At 42.6% G+C, this 14,226-nt stretch overlaps 1 protein-coding gene across 1 annotated transcript in view; it reads right to left on the minus strand.

Moving 5' to 3' along the window:
* The window catches only part of LOC141075744 (uncharacterized), a 559,419-nt gene that overhangs the window by 544,457 nt on the left and 736 nt on the right, over nucleotides 1-14,226 (minus strand). The gene's annotated exons all lie outside the window — the stretch shown is intronic.

The raw sequence follows: 14,226 nt of genomic DNA on the forward strand, positions 1-14,226 counted from the left end.
TACACCCATAACTCCCCAGCTTCGGTCACAGACCCCTCTGTGTACACTGTATACACCTGTATACCCCCAGCTTCGGTCGCAGACCCCTGTTCACACTGTATACACCCGTATACCCCCAACTTCAGTCGCAGACCCTGTGTACGCTATATACACCTGTATACCCCCAGGTTCGGTGTTATAATAATTGTAATAAAGTCCTTTTTTTATGTGCGTGTATATATATATCCATACGTGAATGTGTGCGAGTATATATATATATATATACACACACATGATTGTATAAGCCATTTATTTTGCCTAGACTTTGAAACTCTTTTTAGTTTACGTATTGTGAAACATATGGGTGTTACCTTTGGGTGTTACTTTTTGTGAACGTTAGCTGGCTTTCCTTATCTTGCGTGACTTCTCTGGTAATGTAGATAAGGATTGTTAACAGCTACGCTTATTCTAATTGCATGTACTATTTTTCTTGCAAATTTAGTGTTTTCAACGCCTTCTTTTCCTGCTATTTAAACTCTAAGAATATGTATTGAAGTTAGACAGAGGACTGCCCACACCTGGTGTGGCCGTCATTCTCTCTCCATGCCCGCATGTCCAAATAAAGAAGCATCTTACTTATTCAGGTCTGGACGATTTCTAATTGGAACATAAAAAAATCCCTGACATTTGGTGCGTTGGCCGGGAATCCAACACCTTTCCCTCACCGGTGAGTACTGTAAACCGTGCACGGGGGAGTCTGGAACTCCTTAAGTAAGTCCTCCGCCTTGCCATTAGGCGTCAACAGGGGCATTATCAGTTATCCCGGACTGAGGGAAAGTGATGGATTTCGTATAATCTAAGGATCTCTGGGAATCGTCTGTATCTGAATACAGGTAAGAACATTTAATAATTTTCATTATATTCGGTAACCTTGTTAATCCAGTATGAATGTTATTCTAGGAATTGAATGGGAACTGTGATTGTAGACTTTTCCAATTGGGGTTTGCGAGAGGCTCCTGTAAGTTGGTAGTTTGCATGCAATTGGAGTTATAATAACTCCTGTTGCTAAGCTCCATAGGAATGGGGTTTGTTTGTTCTTGTAAAATATTCCGAAGAATAATAATAATCTTTTTTTTATTTTTGAATGGGATGAATGTTATTTTAGGAATTGAATAGGGAACTTGTGGACTTTTCCAATTGGGGTTTGTGAGAGGCTCCTGTAAGTTGGAGGTTTACATGCAATTGGAGTTATTAAACCTCCTGTAAGTTGCGAAGCTCCATAGTGATTGGGGTTTGTTTGTTCTTTTAAAATATTCCACTGAATAGCAATAATCTTTTTTTTTTATTATTTATTTTTATTTTTGAATGGGTACAAAGCCAGTGTGAGAAGGCTACTGTGCAATAAAAAACTCCCTGTGCACGTTAAATTGATCTAGATGGGAGAATCGAGGGAGATTCTTGTTAGATTAACCCCTTAATGACAGCCAATATGTCTTTTTACTGACCTGAGATTTAAGAGAATATCATCCCCGTGCAGGTGATGATCCAGCAGCTGTCGGCTATCCACTATAGCTGACAACTTGCTGTATCCGGCTATACCACTTTGCAATAATTCCTGAAAATCACCTGAAGGGTTAATAAACTACCTGACAGAAGTTTTCAATATGTCAGGGGGTGCTGTTTTTTAAAAAATGGGCTACTAAGGGGTTAAGGAACCCGGTATAAGATGAATTTTTGCCGGTATTCTGTTTTGTCTTCTGTACTTTGTTGAATGTTGTTTTCTGGTAAGTGTGCTGTTTTGTCTGTCTTTTAAAATTATAGAACTAAAACGCCATAAATATATGTTTTATGTTACTCATGAGACTCCTTGAATGTTATCTTGAGTGAATGTATGAGGATTTAAATATAAAATCCTGAGTGTATAAGGGAGTCCAGTAGGCGTGGTTAACAGTCATCTGTGGACTGGAGACAAATCATAGGTTATTATAGTGATATAAATCACCTAGGTACACGCGACCTGATCCCCATAGAGAATATTCTATGTTGTTATGTTATATGTTTTTCTTTTAATAAGACAGAGTGACTGAACCCTCCTCGTTTAAAAAGTGGACACAAAGTCAGATTAAGATCTTATAATGATCACTGAGGAGAGTCCGCGCCTGTGGTGCTTTGAATACCTGATATTAAGAACGGGAACGTCTCTGGATAAAAAGAGACAGTGTCATTAGACTTTATCTCAGCACTTCAGGAATAGGAGTACGAGGGAACTTTACTCTCTTGTCTTATATGTCTCTGTGTATGTGTGTATGTCCAGTCCCTAACTGTGGAAGCTGTTGTACCTTGTGTGTTTGCACTGTGACGTTAGTTAAAAGTCCATGAGAGTGACCATAGCCCTTGGGGACCTTTCTTGTTTGTTACACTGTGTTGTCACACTCACCCCTTACAGGCTTTCCTTGGACGGAGGTGGCAAGATATAGAGATACAAGCTGGTAAATACCTAGGACATAGTGTAATCAGTGAGGATTATTTAGATCCTGGATATTAGTAACAGTAATTGTATTGTTGCTATTTTATCTTCTTGTTGACTTATGAATTTCACTGATATTTGTCAATCTTCTTGCAAGTGGGTAGAAATCCATTGTGCTCCAAGGTTTATATTGTGTATTGTCCTTATTTTGTTTTTTGTCTTTTTGTGTTTAAGAATTTTACGTAACATCCTTATGGGGCTTTATCCCATAGACATATAGATATATATTTTAAGACCTTGTCCTCATTGTAGGGCAGGATTGTTATTGACCATTTCATCTGATGGCTGGAAAGTTATTAAGATTGTACCAAGAAGGTATCCCTGGAATGAAGCAGGATATGGTCCTTTTTCATCGAGTACCCAGAGAGAACAGCCTTCAGATCAAATGTGCAATGTGTCCTTATTGGTAACTTATAGGCCGAACTCTTATATATTATAACAAATAGAGAGTAAAAATTCTATATCGCTGACATTGTCTTTTTAGTCTTGACAATCTAGGAGTAGGCACCACCCAGAGCAAACAGTCCTGAAGTGGGGAGATAAGCTGTTAGCATGAGAATTGTTGTGGAATGTGGTTGTGGTTTTGAGATAAGAAGGGGCCACTAGGAGATCCTGAATGTGTCCCCGGATGGATGGGTTGTATTTTATGATAAACTTAGTTTCATAAAATGTGAAAATTTGGTACAGGAAATGGAAAAGTGTAATGAGAGGAAATATTTAATTTGGCTAAAGTAGAAATACATTTATAAAACACTGTATTTCCAGAAGTAACTGTCCTTGTGGGAAGCCATGAGGTCACTTTTCTTGTTGATTTCTTGTTGATTCAGGAGCACTAGAACCTTAGTACTTCCAGAAGAGATACCGACTATTGGACTGTCTGCTGTCTGCACAGTGGTAAAAGGAGCAAGTGGTAAGACACAGAGAACCATTGTCTACGCCTGTGGAAACACCGGGCCCTCAGCACAGGTAAAAGTGCAATTACACAAATTATAATATCAACTCTGTGGGAGGGATATGATGCAAGCCCTGAGCCTGGGAATAATTCCTACTGCTGCCGGACTATAGGTGAAATCCATGGCTGAGACAATGGTGCTCCAGGGGTATGGGGAATCTAGATACTATTACAGTCTAGATCTAATAACTGAAGGACCATCCTCAGTTACTGAGTCCTTAATCAAGGAAGCAATAGATAAAGGTACACAAATGTAGATGTTCACACACCTGAAGAACTACACAGCACCATGTACTACAGGTATTTCAGGGGTCCTGATGTAAAATATGAGAATTTCCATGCTCTAGATTGTTTATTGCACACCATATACTGGAATTATAAAGGGAACTGTGCCGTCAGTTGTAAACTGTCAGAACAAATTAAATTGTTGTTTTTGCTTTTTAGAGGCACCGAGCCACATGTTTCCCTCTCCAGATGTAAAGGTAGATCATGGAAATTCCTTGGTGATTTTGTTGAAGAGTGTAAGGAAAGTAACAATGGGAGGATTTGGGTGATGGCTTATTTTGCAGTGCCAGACTGCAGGCATGTTCACAAGTACAAAAAGTGGAACACCATTTCTAAACCCAGTGTCCACCTGCAGCGAGGCAGGGGAACGAGTGAGAAATGCTGATCCTTTCCTAGAATTAGAAGAATTGACCACATACCCAGAATCTTTGTGGTCCTCATGACCTGCAGATGTGGGATTGATAAAAGGGGTGATTATACCCTGTCCAGCTCACCTTGTAACACAACCTTGTTTCCAGTAGGGAGGGCGCCCCCATCTGTAAACGAGGCTGTGATTCCAAGAGCCCCCACAGGGCCAGACCTCCATACTCTGCTGAATGACTGGAGGCCGGAACATAAGGTCTTTACAGTGATGTCTTCAGCATCCTGGTACATCCAGATAGCCAGGTTTGGTTTGTACTCACATATAAGGGGAGCAGGTATACAGTCACCAGAATCCCACAAGGGTACTGTGAATCACCTACTATTGTTTTCCAGGTAAAATCGGCTAACCTAGCTCAATGTGAGTCACCAGAAGGCAGCCAGATGCTCTTATATGTGGATGACATGCTATTGGCATTAAAAAAGAATAAAAACAAATTGGTAACCAAAGGGGTTATCTTTAAAGATGACCTATATGTATGAACTGCCCAGTGACCTCCTAAGATATGTCACAGTATTGAGCCATGGTATAAGCTATGTCTCAACAGGAGGGGTGGTAGAGGTCATATCTTACGTATTTATGATGTATGGCTTTACTAACTATTAAAAATTTTTGTTTAATCTGCATTACTTGTGCAAAAAATAATTCCTAAGGGAATCTGAGACCAAAGAGAGGACAATGTTCTCACCCTGAATACTTATTCCAACACATTTGTATGGATGTTATTGAACAAGTGTGAGGGAAAAAGTCCAGCCTTGTTATTATGGATGCTTTCAGCAGGTGGATTGAAGCTGTCCACCCTGATGCATTAATGGTACCGAAGGCCCTTCTAAAGGAAGTCATACCCAGATTTGGGGTTCCAGAAAATATATAGTAAACTAAGTAATGTTATTATTACCTAAAACATTGTCAATTGAGTTGGGAAACCGCTGTGCCTGTCATCCTCAGTCAGCCGGACTGAAGGACACAGTGGGATCTTGAAAAATAGGTTGACAAAGACCATGCAGGAAACAGGAAAAATTGGTTGTACTGTCTCCTATTGGTTGTACTAAATATGTATGTCACACGGACATCTGTAGTGCTGACAGCCTTTTGAAGTCATATACGGGAGATCTTTTCTGTCACCTCAGCTAAAATCCTTTAAAAGGATAGATGAGGAAGTTGATTGTACATTAGCAGAATATATGGCTAAGATATTAACTCACAAAGAAGTTTCTACTCGTAGTTTTTTTCCAGGAAACTCACTAACAAAACCTGAGATTGTGAAACTTGCAGACTGGGTCCTTGTGAAGGTGATAAAGAAGAAACACCAGCACCATCCTAAGTGGGAAGGTCCTTACCAAGTCCTGTGGACTTCTCCTACTGTGGTCAAGATTCCTGGATCCATCTCTCATACTGTAAACTTGTCAGACAGGTAGGGACAGAGTAGGATCTGACTTGCTTGTCAAAGTCCAGCTACAAAGGGAGGTTTTTCCAGAAGGGAAAGCTTGTCTCAAACTGGTGGTCTCCCATTCATCCCCTTACCCGGACAAGACGGTCAGATCTAGGATGTGTACATCAGGGTTAGTCACATGTATATTCTTCGTGACCATAGTGATGGGAGATTGGAGGGTAATAGACCCAGCAGGAGAGGAAAGTCCAGGGTGGTAGAATGGTTTCAGATTTAAGACTTTAAATCCTACTTTTGAAATCGGGCAGGAGGCCGCCATGTTAGTGGATTTCTGTCTGTTGTATATATGATGTAGAGACAGGGAACAAGCTGTGAAACTAGCAGTCTGATAAGTATGTTTGTGTTATGAGCTCTAATAGCAGAGGTAATGGATGTGTGACTGGAGTAAAGCAGCATGGACAATTGTAGCCCGAGACTATAGGTATAAGCCTTATGGCTACATAGATTTTAAAGCCTGATTCTCCATTAGGAGAAAGGAGATCCCCTTACACAAATAAGAATAATTGTAATCAGCTACTGAGAACTTTTAAAAAACCCTAAGATGAGGGATCGAAGGTTATAGGAGCTGATATGTCAGGAGCAGACCCAATAGGACATTTCTACATAGAAGTTCAGAATAATAGCATTATTAATAGCATTATTAATAATACATAGACCCAAGGAAGGTATGCCAGAGAGAACCATAACAGAGTCCATAGGGTTCATAGTTAGATTGTCTAACCTAACTTATGAAGATAAACTAGCTCTAGAGAGAGGCTGTGAGGAGAAGAATGAATGGTTAGAATGGCTTAAATACATTGCAAACAGGTTTAAAAAATTAAGTTATATAGTAAAACTTATGTCTGCTCAGAAAGGGAAGGAAAATGTATATCCCCCACTTGAGAAACCGGATATCCCACCACAGGTGATTGCTAATCCTGGTAACTATACTTGTTCTAGTCTTCCAGGGCATGGACACGACTTCGGAGAGCTCCAAGGCGACTCTTGTAGAGAATGGATCATTGTCTCCCACAGGGCCAAGTACTCAGCCATATGGTCAGACCACACTACCCTGAGAGCGGATATATGGTCGTTATGCGGTGATAAAAGCATAAGAGCCAGACTACCACATGGTTCCCGAGGGGATTGTGTGGTGGTCCAGCTAATAATTCCGTTCCACCTGTTGTCAACAGGGATATGGCCAAAGGTACGTAGAGGAAGAGACAGAAGCGTGAAACTCTGCAAGGATCCTTCCATTCTAGTATCTACAGAGATGACATTGGAGTTCCCACGGGAGTGACCACCGAGTACAAGGCTAGGATCCAGGTAGCAGCCAGGTGGGAAGCCATAATTTGGTGGGTGATTATAAATAAAAATGTAGATTGGATAAACTACTTATACTATAACCAGCAGAGATTTGCTAATTATACCCGAGATGCAGTTAAAGGGATAGCTGAGCAATTAGGACCAACTCCTCTCATGGCTTGGCAGAATAGGATCGCATTAGACAAGTTCTTAGCAGAAAAGGGAGGTGAATATAAAATGTTTGGAGGATTTTGTTGCACCCTTTATCCCTAATACAGATCCTGATGGGAGTATCTCCAAAGCTCTTGATGGACTGACTGCCCTGTCTAATGAATTAGCTGAGAACTCTGGATATGACGACATATTCCTAGACTGAAGGATGGTTTGGGAAATGGTCCGGAGTATTCACTTCTGCGTTGACATCTCTTACCATCGTGGCCGGAGTGCTGATTGTTTGTGGATGCTGTGCTATTCTATGCACTAGAGGACTTGTTCAAAGACTGATTGACTCTGCCATAACAAAACCTATGTATCAAGGAATGGAGACCTTGGAAGAATGAAAATGTTGGGACTTAATGATAAATATACTGAACATATTACTCTCCATCTATATTATATGAAGATCTTCTGTGAAACCTGACAAAAAGAAATCTGTCCCCAATGTGTACAGATAGATGATTTTACTACAAGATGAGGGAATGTTATAATAATTGTAATAAAGTTCTTTCTTTTATGTGCATGTGTATGTATGTGTATATATATATATATATATATATATATATATATATATATATACACACACACAGTATATATATATATATATATATATATATATATATATATATATATATATACACAGTATATATATACACACACACACACACACACACACACACACGTGTGTATGTGTGAGTATATATATATATATATATATATATATATATGTGTGTGTGCATCCACAGTATATATGCACACATGATTGCATAAGCCATTTATTTTGCCTAGACTTTGAAACTCTTTTTAGCTTACGTATTGTGAACATATGGGTGTTACCTTTGGGTGTTACTTTTTGTGAACGTTAGCTGGTTTTCCTTATCTTGCATGACTTCTCTGGTAACGTAGATAAGGATTAACAGCTACGCTTATTCTAATTGCATGTACTATTTTTCTTGCAAATGTAGTGTTTTCAACGCCTTCTTTTCCTATTTAAACTCTTAAGAATATGTATTGAGTTAGACAGAGGACGGCCCACACCTAGTGTGGCTGTCATTCTCTCTCTCCGTGCCGGCATGACCAAATAAAGAAACATCTTACTTATTCAGGTCTAGACGATTTCTAATTGGAACATAAAAAATCCCTGACAAAAGGGTCTTGTGGCTCTGGGGGTCTCTGCCAGTCTTTGCACTGGCCTGCAGTGTTCTTGTGGCTCCGGGCTTCTCTGCCAGTCTCAGCACTAAGCTGCAGGGGTCTTGTGGCTCCGGGAGGTCTCTGCCTGTCTCAGCACTGGGCTGCAGTGGTCTTGTGGCTCCGGGGTTCTCCGTCAGTCTCAGCACTGGGCTGCAGTTGTCTTGTGGCTCCGGGGTTCTCCGTCAGTCTCAGCACTGGGCTGCAGTGGTCTTGTGGCTCCGGGGTTCTCCGTCAGTCTCAGCACTGGGCTGCAGTGGTCTTGTGGCTCCGGGGGTCTCCGTCAGTCTCAGCACTGGGCTGCAGTGGTCTTGTGGCTCCGGGGTTCTCCGTCAGTCTCAGAACTGGGCTGCAGTGGTCTTGTGGCTCCGGGGTTCTCCGTCAGTCTCAGCACTGGGCTGCAGTCATCTTGTGGCTCCAGGGGTCTCCGTCAGTCTCAGCACTGGGCTGCAGTGGTCTTGTGGCTCCGGGGTTCTCCGTCAGTCTCAGAACTGGGCTGTAGTGGTCTTGTGGCTCTGTCAGTCAGTGGTTTCAGTCAGTCAGTCTCAGCACTGGGCTGCAGGTGTCTGGTGGCTCTGGGGGTCTCCGTCAGTCTCAGCACTGGGCTGCAGAGGTCTTGTGGCTTCACCTTATATTATAGCTGCAAAGTGAATAATAACCATCAGGGAGCCTGAACCATCGGCAACGGAGCCAGAGGGAATTTAGCAGAGTAGTTTGGGGGACATGTAGGACTTGTTTTTATTCTGCTGTTTGCGAGGTGGGATGTAGAAAAAGATGGCAATTCTGCTGTTTTCTATTATGTGACTGTACGGCCCCTTCACATGACTTATCATGTTTTTCACAGATGCCACGTGTCCCCTATTTGACCTACGGTGCTCCTCTCATGTCCATGTTTCCCCATCAGCACAGATAGGGGGTGTATACAGCGTACACTGAGGGGTCTGCAACCAAACCTGGAGGTATACAGGTGTATACAGTGTACACAGGGGGTTGTTACCGAAGCTGGGGGTATACGGGTGTATACAGCGCACACTGAGGGGTCTGCGACCGAAGCTGGGGTATACGGGTGTATACAGTGTACACTGAGGGGTCAGCGACCAAAGCTGGGGGTATACAGGTGTATACAGCGTACACAGGGGGTTGTTACCGAAGCTGGGGGTATACGGGTGTATACAGGGTACACAGGGGGTTGTTACTGAAGCTGGGGGTATACGAGTGTATACAGAGTACAGAGGTGTCTGTGACCGAAGCTGGGGGTGTACTGGTGTATACAGTGTACACAGAGGAGTCTGTGACCGAAACTGGGGGTATACGGGTGTATACAGCGTACACAGGGGGCTGTTACCGAAGCTGGGGGTATATGGGTGTAAACAGCATACACAGGGGGCTGCGACCGAAGCTGGGGGGTATACGGGTGTATACAGCTTACACAGGAGTCTGCGACCAAAGCTGGGGATATACGAGTGTGTACAGCCTACACACAGGGGTCTGTGACCAAAGCTGGTGTGATTACAGGTGTATACAGCGTACAGCGAGGTGTCTGACTGAAGCTGGGGGTATACTGGTTCATACAGTGCACACTGAGGGGCCTGTGACCGAAGCTGGGGGCATACGGGTGTATACAGGGGTCTGCGAACGAAGCTGGGGGTAAACATGTGTATACATTGTACACAGGGGTCTGTGACTGAAGCTGGGGGAATACAGGTGTATATAGTGTATACAGGTTTCTGTTCCGTAGACCTCGTACACACACGGCTCCGCTCCGTACACCTAGCCAGGGCTGTGGAGTCGGTAAGCCAAACCTGCAACTCCGACTCCTCAATTTCCCTTACACCGGCTCCGACTCCATGACTCCGACACATATTGCTTATATTTAAGTGAAAAATTTATTGTAGTACAATGTGAACATCAGACATTTAATCATTTCTATGATCCAATAATCAAGATATTTAGATAGAACATATCTATTTATAGGAATACAACTTTAGAACACAAAAAACTGTAATAAATTGTAAATATGTAATACGCTGTATAATATCGATTACATGTATACAGTACAGTCATGGCCAAAAGTTTTGAGAATGACACAAATATATTTTCACATGATCTGCTGCCCTCTGGTTTTTATGTGTGTTTGTCAGATGTTTTTATCACATACAGAAATATAATTGCAACAATATTATGAGTAACAAAAGGTTATATTGACAGTTAGAATGAGTTAATGCAGCAAGTCAATATTTGCAGTGTTGACCCTTCTTCTTCAGGACCTCAGAAATTCTCCCTGGCATGCTCTCAATCACCTTCTGGATCAAATCCTGACTGATCGCAGTCCATTCTTGCAAAATCAATGCTTTTATTTTGTCTGAATTTGAAGGTTTTTGTTTGTCCACCCGTCTCTTGATGATTGACCACAAGTTCTCAATGGGATTAAGATCTGGGGAGTTTCCAGGCCATGGTCCCAAAATCTCTATGTTTTGTTCCCTGAGCCATTTAGTTATCACCTTTGCTTTATGGCAAGGTGCTCCATCATGCTGAAAAAGGCATTGTTGATCACCAAACTGCTCTTGGACGGTTGGGAGAAGTTGCTCTTGGAGGACATTCTGGTACCATTCTTTATTCATGGCTGTGTTTTTAGGCAAGACTGAGAGAGAGCCCATTCCCTTGGCTGAGAAGCAACCCCACACATGAATGGTTTCAGGATGCTTGACAGTTGGCATGAGACAAGACTGGTGGTAGCGCTCACCTGGTCTTCTCCGAATAAGCCGTTTTCCAGATGTCCCAAACAATCGAAAAGGGGATTCATCAGAGAAAATGACTTTACCCCAGTCCTCAGCAGTCCACTCCCTGTACCTCTTGCAGAATATAAGTCTGTCCGTGATGTTTTTTCTGGAGAGAAGTGGCTTCTTTGCTGCCCTCCTTGAGACCAGGCCTTGCTCCAAGAGTCTCCGCCTCACAGTGCGTGCAGATGCACTCACACCTGCCTGCTGCCATTCCTGAGCAAGCTCTGCACTGCTGGTAGTCCGATCCCACAGCTGAAGCACTTTTAAGAGACGGTCCTGGCGCTTGCTGGTCTTTCTTGGGCGCCCTGGAGCCTTTTTGGCAACAAGGGAACCTCTCTCCTTCAAGTTCTTGATGATGCGATAGATTGTTGACTGAGGTGCATTCTTTCTAGCTGCGATACTCTTCCCTGTTAGGCCATTTTTGTGCAGTGCAATGATGACTGCACGTGTTTCTTTAGAGATAACCATGGTTAACTGAAGAGAAACAATGATGCCAAGCACCAGCCTCCTTTTAAAGTGTCCAGTGGTGTCATTCTTACTTAACCATGACAGATTGATCTCCAGCCCTGTCCTCATCAACACCCACACCTGTGTTAATGGAGGAATCACTGAAATGATGTTAGCTGGTCCTTTTAAGGCAGGGCTGCAATGATGTTGAAATGTGTTTTGGGGGATAAAGTTCATTTTCTAGGCAAATATCGACTTTGCAAGTAATTGCTGTTAAGCTGATCACTCTTTATAACATTCTGGAGTATATGCAAATTGCCATTAGAAAAAATGAAGCAGTAGACTTTGTAAAAATTAATATTTGTGTCATTCTCAAAATTTTTAGCCATGGCTGTACAGACCAAAGTTTGGACACACCTTCTCATTCAAAGAGTTTGCTTTATTTTCATGACTATGAAAATTGTAGATTCACTCTGAAGGCATCAAAGCTATGAATTAACACATGTGGAATTATATAATTAACAAAAAAGTGTGAAACAACTGAAAATGTGTCTTATATTCTAGGTTCTTCAAAGTAGCCACCTTTTGCTTTGATTACTGCTTTGCACACTCTTGGCATTCTATTGATGAGCTTCAAGAGGTAGTCAATGGAAATGGTCTTCCAACAGTCTTGAAGGAGTTCCTAGAGATGCTTAGCACTTGTTGGCCCTTTGGCCTTCACTCTGTGGTCCAGCTCACCCCAAACCATCTCGATTGGGTTCAGGTCTGGTGACTGTGGAGGCCAGGTCATCTGGCGTAGCACCCCATCACTCTCCTTCTTGGTCAAATAGCCCTTACACAGCCTGGAGGTGTGTTTGAGGTCATTGTCCTGTTGAAAAATAAATGATGGTCCAGCTAAACACAAACCGGATGGAATAGCATGCCACTGCAAGATGCTGTGGTGGCCATGCTGGTTCAGTATGCCTTCAATTTTGAATAAATCCCCAACAGTGTCACCAGCAAAGCACCCCCACACCATCACACCTCCTCATCCATGCTTCACGGTGGGAACCAGGCATGTAGAATCCTTCCGTTCACCTTTTCTGCGTCGCACAAAGACACGGTGGTTAGAACCAAAGATCTCAAATTTGGACTCATCAGACCAAAGCACAGATTTCCACTGGTCTAATGTCCATTCCTTGAGTTCTTTAGCCCAAACAAGTCTCTTCTGCTTGTTGCCTGTCCTTAGCAGTGGTTTCCTAGCAGCTATTTTACCATGAAGGCCTGCTGCACAAAGTCTCCTCTTAACAGTTGTTGTAGAGATGTGTCTGCTGCTAGAACTCTGTGTGGCATTGACCTGGTCTCTAATCTGAGCTGCTGTTAACCTGCGATTTATTTCTGAGGCTGGTGACTCGGATGAACTTATCCTCCGCAGCAGAGGTGACTCTTGGTGTTCCTTTCCTGGGGCGGTCCTCATGTGAGCCAGTTTCTTTGTAGCACTTGATGGTTTTTGCCACTGCACGTGGGGACACTTTCAAAGTTTTCCCAATTTTTCGGACTGACTGACCTTCATTTCTTAAACTAATGATGGCCACTCATTTTTCTTTACTCAGCTGCTTTTTTCTTGCCATAATACAAATTCTAACAGTCTATTCAGTAGGACTATCAGCTGTGTATCCACCAGACTTATGCACAACTGATGGTCCCAACCCCATTTATAAGGCAAGAAATCCCACTTATTAAACCATAGTCATGAAAATAAAGAAAACGCTTTGATTGAGGCGTGTCCAAACCTTTGGTCTGTACTGTGTGTGTGTGTGTATATATATATATATATATATATATATATATATATATATATATATATACACACACACACATACACACACATACTGTGACTTATCTCGGCTAAGACAAAGCCTAGATCCTCAGGCTACATCCACATCATGGGCGTAGCCAGGATCAAACCTGGGGGGGGCAGAACCTCATACTGCACACCCCTACACTTGAAAATAAAGCCTGCACCTTAAGAAGATGTGGTGGTGAATGCAGTCTATTTATTCCAACTATCAGTTGATGTTACTGAAGACGAGCAATGCCTGTCCTGGGCGTCCTTTTGGGCAGCTATGAGGTGGACCTGACTGGTGCTAAAAAAAAAAAAGGAGTGTTAGTCTGTGTGCTATCCGGCTTTCATTCTTTTTGGTACAGATATGATATGGATAGACAGATATATAAATAAAAGCAGATTAGAAATCTGCTCTGATATTGAAAACATTATCTATGAGCTCAAAAACCTTTCAGGTGATGCAGTTTTTAAAAAGCTGATCTGCTTTTGCAACTGAAAAACGTATCCTCAAAAAACGCAGCAAAAACGCTGTGTGTGAATGTAGCCTTAGATCAGGAATAGAACAGCCATTTATAGGACATTTCATAACTTTCCCAAATTCCTATGAAAAAATATTCAGCACATTCTGCATTGAACTACTGTACCCAATTTATTATATATTTTAGGAGTCGGAATCGGTCCATTTTACACCAACTTCGACTCCACAGCCCTACATACTAAGGTTATGTTTTATCTCCCGTCCACCACACTCCAGCTCCGGCTCCGCCCCCCATGCTCAGCCTCTGCTCCCCCCCCCATGCTCAGCCTCTGCTCCCCCCCCCCATGCTCAGCCTCTGCTCCCCCCCCCCCCATGCTCAGCCTCTGCTCCCACC

Source organism: Dendrobates tinctorius, unplaced genomic scaffold (genome assembly GCF_039654945.1).
Source record: "Dendrobates tinctorius isolate UK_male_01 unplaced genomic scaffold, ASM3965494v1 ptg000368l, whole genome shotgun sequence".
In the NCBI taxonomy this organism is placed as follows: Eukaryota; Metazoa; Chordata; class Amphibia; order Anura; family Dendrobatidae; genus Dendrobates; species Dendrobates tinctorius.